The sequence below is a fragment of the Anneissia japonica genome, unplaced genomic scaffold (assembly GCF_011630105.1).
Source record: "Anneissia japonica isolate Jap-2015-1 unplaced genomic scaffold, ASM1163010v1 scaffold287977_len69666_cov148, whole genome shotgun sequence".
Classification (NCBI taxonomy): Eukaryota; Metazoa; Echinodermata; class Crinoidea; order Comatulida; family Comatulidae; genus Anneissia; species Anneissia japonica.
This window is the reverse complement of record NW_022700955.1, coordinates 2,237-8,102: the sequence shown is the minus strand read 5'-3', so window position 1 is coordinate 8,102 and position 5,866 is coordinate 2,237. Positions and strand designations below refer to the sequence as shown.

General features: G+C 36.1%; 1 protein-coding gene across 1 annotated transcript in view; it reads right to left on the bottom strand.

The window, feature by feature from the left end:
• LOC117103459 overlaps window positions 1-3,042 on the bottom strand; it is a 37,216-nt gene extending 34,174 nt beyond the window's left edge. Inside the window, exons 1-2 of the mRNA XM_033244016.1 lie at window positions 2,925-3,042; window positions 1,741-1,863 (exon numbers count right to left, since the gene is read on the bottom strand). The gene's annotated coding sequence lies outside the window, so the exon portion shown is untranslated. The remainder of the gene's footprint in view (window positions 1-1,740; window positions 1,864-2,924) is intronic.
• Between the last annotated feature and the right edge of the window lie 2,824 nt (window positions 3,043-5,866).

Sequence of the window (5,866 nt, the reverse complement as noted above, 5' to 3'; positions counted from 1 at the left end):
AAACAAATAATTAATACAGATGCTTATTGAATATCCGAACAGTGATTTATTCTTAAAAGGATAAAAGGTTGATGTTACCATACATTTAAACTCGGACTAGCTGATTTGATTTACAATGTATTTAGACCGCAGTTAACCATAGACAGAGTAGGGTAGGCCTCCCTGGTAGGCTGCCCAGCCTTGCCCTTATTAGCCCAGACAAGGTAGGCCCAAGTAGGCCTAGCAGCATGCACTGCCTGCCTGAATTTCGCCTAGTTTTGATTATTTTACATCATGTATTGGTTTGACTTTTCTAAGCCTAAAGTAGTATGATGTATTTATGGAATGACGGTATAACTAGTACTCCAATGCAATTTTTAATGACCTTTGTAATTTGTTTTTCTTAAAATAAATAAAAATAGCATTAAAATAAGATGAATAAATCTAGCGATGACGTCATCGGCCAACCGTTCGTAAAATAGAAGGTTCGTAAATGAGAAGTTCGTAAATGGGAAGGTCGACTGTACAGTATTCCAGCTGGAGGGCTGAAATGCAAGTTATGATAGTGCATCGTCTTCTGGTTGAGACGTTAAAGGCGCCATTTTTCCTGTGTCTATTATGGCCCAAGTAAACTTAACACAGTACACTCATCGGATTGTCTCACGGTAGACTCTCCACACTGCTCAATCAACACCTTGGTGTTTACACCGAATAAACTCATTCATCCAAAATCATCATCATCACCGTCATCTAGTACGGTATTATATAGTGTGCGGGCACAATGTAGTGATAGTAAAATAATATCTCTTACCAACACATGCATTGTCTTCAATGATGAATCCTGACAGACAGACACATTCGTAGCCGCCATAAGTATTATTACATTTAAAACCAGATGGACATTCAAAGGTCTCATTGGCACATTCATCAACGTCTGCAACAAAGACCACGACTAATTAACCTTTTTAAGTGTCAAAACTACGAACTGGCCTATTAATATATCAGGATAAATGATTCAAATAAAAGTCAATGAATATGACAGATTGTGGACGAGTTGCTTTATAATCATTTTACTGATGTATGTGCCATTGTCAAATGAATATCTCTCTAATTGGCATTGACAGGTATAACTGCCAATACAGTCCGCGTTTGATGGACACGGGCTTCATAAACAGTCATTCTCATCTCTCAGAAAAATTTTTAAAAATTAATTATTAAAATATTTAATAATCTTCATCATGAACATCATCATCATCGTCGTCATTGGCATCATCATGCCATGCAGTCTGCTGAACTTGTGGTTAGCCACTATGTGTGTGCGCTGAACTGTAAAGATCTCTTGGTCCACGGGATTCAATTCCTGTCGCTGCTATTATTGGGTTATTCTTTGTGTTTACAACGAATAAACTCATCCATCCAATTAAAATCATCATAATAATAATTGTCGACTTACCGGTATAGCGCATATTGTAGAGTAACCTCTATGCGCTTTACATTATTACCCCCGGTCACTGGATCAAGCACATGGAACAACACTCATGCCCCATAATGTTGCAGCTGTAATCAGCGCATAGTTGTGTTTGAACCTACCAGGTACCCATTTGTACGCCTGGGTGGAGAGAGACAACCATAGAAAAAAGTGCCTTGTCCAGGGACACAAGTCACTTGCAGAGCAGTAGTCTGTAATAAAATCATCATCATCATCACCTAGTATTATAGTGTAGGCACACAAGGTAGCGATAGTAAAATAATATCTCTTACCAATACATGCATTGTCTTCAATGATGAATCCTGACAGACAGACACATTTGTAGCTGCCATAAGTATTATTACATTTAAAACCAGATGGACATTCAAAGGTCTCATTGGCACATTCATCAACGTCTGCAACAAAGACCACGACTAATTAACCTTTTTAAGTGTCAAAACTACGAACTGGTCTATTAATATATCAGGATAAATGATTCAAATAAAAGTCAATGAACATGACAGATTGTGGACGAGTTGCTTTATAATCATTTTACTGACGTATGTGCCATTGTCAAATGAATATCTCTCTAATTGGCATTGACAGGTATAACTGCCAGTTATATTGATACGGTCGCGTTTGATGGACACGGGCTTCATAAACAGTCATTCTCATCTCTCAGAAAAAATTCTAAAAATTATTAAAATATTTAATAATCTTCATCATGAACGTCTGCAACAAAAGACCACGGCTAATTAACCTTTCTAAAGTGTCAAAACTGACCAATCAGATCAGGGCCAAGTGGACGTGCATCTCTAACATACATACATTATGTTTACGGTGTTGTTTTGTTGTACCTTAGTAACAATATCCGAGCGATAGTGATTAGTGGAAGGTACATTCCCTTAGAGTGTCCTTATCTATTTCTATTGTTACATAATTTTTTTTATTAAAAAAAAATGAATTTACCATTATGAGAGATTTATAATACTATAAGTAAGGGACACAATACATGATTAATTGCAATAATTGTTGGTAAACAATTAAAATGTTCTCACTCAAATTCTTCCAGCTTAGCTCAGTCGGCTAAACTGGTGGAGCCACTGTGTGTGTAAGCAGAACCTCAGAGATAATCTTGGTCGCCGGTTTAATTCCCTTCGCTGCTTTCCTTGTACAGTATTTCAGCTGGAGGGCTGAAATGCAAGTTATGATAGCGCATCGTCTTCTGGATAAGGAGTTTAAGGCGCCATTTGTTCTGTGTCTATTATGGCCCAAGTACACTTAAAGAACGCAGTACACTCATTCGAAATAGAGTATCGGATTGTCTCACGGTATACTCTCCACACTGCTCAATCAACACCTTGGTGTTTACACCGAATAAACTCATTCATCCAAAATCATCATTATCACCGTCGTCTAGTACGGTATTATATAGAGTGCAGGCACAATGAAGTGATAGTAAAATAATATCTCTTACCAACACATGCATTGTCTTCAATGATGAATCCTGACAGACAGACACATTCGTAGCCGCCATAAGTATTATTACATTTAAAACCAGATGGACAATCGAAGGTCTCTTTGGCACATTCATCGTCGTCTGCAACAAAAAGCCACAACTAATTAACCTTTTTAAGTGTCAAAACTACGAATCAATATATCAGGAATGAGTTTATTCGGTGTAAACACCAAGGTGTTGATTGACATCGTCTGCAATAAAGGAACACGGCTAATTAACCTTTCCTGAGTGGGAAGGTCCATTCCTTAGGGTATCCTTATCTATTTCTATTATTACATTAATTTTTTTTAAATTAAAAATCAATAAAGTTACTATTATGAAAGCTTAAAATACAATAAGTAACAGACACAATGGATGAATGATTAATTGAAATAATGGTTGGTAAAACATTAAAATGTTCTGCATTTAAATTATTCCTGTTTGTTCCACAGCGAAAATTAAGTAGAATGGATTATAGGCCAATTCTGTTTTGCCCAAAACTGCCTTACATTTAAAAAGTACTTCATTATACACATGATAAGAGCCATAAAATTAATAAAGAGATACCTACTTCTATTTCTAAGAGAAGACTGTTCGTCGTGAATCAACTTACCCACGCATGAATCACTGGTTTCATTTAGTATATAGCCATGAAAACATGTTTGACAATCGTACTGCTCGTGGCCTAAAAAAATGCAATCTTGGAAAAGTCTCTGTAAGCAGTCGTCTGTGCTCTCAAAGCAGGGGTTGATATCTGTAATAAATACCCATTGAAAACGATCGCTATTATATTGAACAGTGTGTAAGTGAAGTAATTATTGAAAAGCTACAAATCCCATTTTACAATTTTTCGATAGAATTTAATCTTGGAACTTTCACTTCTTCCCATCAAATGCAATCTTGGAAAAGTCTCTGTAAGCAGTCGTCTGTGCTCTCAAAGCAGGGGTTGATATCTGTAATAAATACCCATTGAAAACGATCGCTATTATATTATACAGTGTTAGACCAGGCTATAATTGAGATAGGTGCCACTTGGAGAGGTAGAAATTCTCATATGGTTTTTCTAGACCAGTTTTTTATGGGGAATCAGAATATGTGAGGTAAAAGAGGCGTAACCTGAGAACTTTCGCGTGAGGGCGCTTTTTTCAAAATGGCCGCCAAAATCCAATAAACTACATTTATATGGGTAAAATAAGCACAGAAGAGGTAGGTTTGACCAACTTTTGAATATGTAATGATAGGAGTATAACTAGCTATAGTTATTAATGTGAAGATTTCGAGAGGCAATTGAGGGCGCTTTTTAAAATGGCCGCCAAAATTAAAGAACAATTTAACAGCAATTTCAATACCCTAAATAATTTGTTTAATACAAACATGAATGTATAACTGCTGTTGACTTTTTAAACCCAAAATAACCTATTTTAGGGTGGTAAGCTAACTCACTTTTGGAAATGTAAGTAAAAATTCCCCCTTATATTAGCCCTTTTCTGTTTTGAAAAATGGAAAATATCACCAGAATCCTAAAGAAATTCCAGCTTTCGTACAAATATACGGTTGTTTTTCATTATTTTTGTGTACTACACAAGGTATTCCAGAGGACCACACAAATAACTACCATAATTTTCATGTATAAAGGCATTAATTCATTTAATAATTGTCCTTTAGTGTATTACCCCATGTTGAGCAATAATCTTCATGTATTGCTAATATCACTGCAATCTGAAAGTCTTCGTCGTTATTATAAACAGTTCTTGGACTTCCATGGGCATCACTGTCTCAATCATTTTTTGCTTTATTTGATCATTCCATCTGTTGTGAATACTATTTTTGCTGACCAAATCATTTACGTCTGCTTAATTTCCATTCTTTAGCAATTAAATTTCCCCCAGTGCTCAAGGGTCTGCTTGCAAACATGGTGGTAGCAATGATATGTCTGTGATCTTGTTGCCTCTATTGAACATTTCACATCTTGCTTGATTTACACTTTTCCCCTTAACTCCATCCTGCAGTCTTCAAGTTCCTCAGATATTTTTTGTGACAGAACACCTAAAACTTTAAAGTTATCAGAAAGTGTCAAGAAAACTTTGCCTTTGGCTACAGAAGCACGAGATAAAATAAGGGATGATTTCTTCGCTGGTGAAAGTTAATGCCACTTAATCTTTCGGTATTTGCCAGTGTTTGTCTTTAGAATGACTCTCTCCGTTGTCATAAAATAAGATCAGTAGCGACGACTGCAATATCGATGTCTCCAGAATGGAACGGTTGATATTTATGTATTGGTTGTAATTCCAACTTTCGAGTCACAAAATCTCTTTCAGTGAAAAGGATGCATTCTCGCCGATAGCAATAGTATTCAAGAAGGTATCCAACCAGTTTGTCGAAATCCAGTTTGCCGAATCCAGTTGTTCACTGAAATCATGAAATCCTAGTTTGCAAAAACTCAGTTTGCCGAAACCCAGAATGCCCAATGCAGTTCACTAAAATCATGAAATCCCAGTTTACCAAAACTCAGTTTTCCGAAACCCAGTCCAAATCTCTGTGTTACAAAGGTACAGCATACTGTGCATTTGAAAGGAAGGAGCTTCATTTGTGTACAAATTAAAAGGAAAAATATTGGAAGACATAAAAGCTTTATAAAAACACACTTGAAAGCATGGCTCTCAGTTAAAATTAGAATAAAATGAAATGAATTTAAGAATGAGCATCATATCCTTCTTAAATACTCTCCCTGCAAACCCTATCAGGATTGTTGTGCCAGGTCCCTGACAACCGAGGCTCTAGTCGGCCCCTTGAGTCAGACCCCCTGTCGACAAATTTCTGGAGCCACAATTGACATGTGTTATTATTATTATTATTATTATTATTAATATATTTATTAAAATATATAAAAATATATATGTATAGACAATATACGATACAAG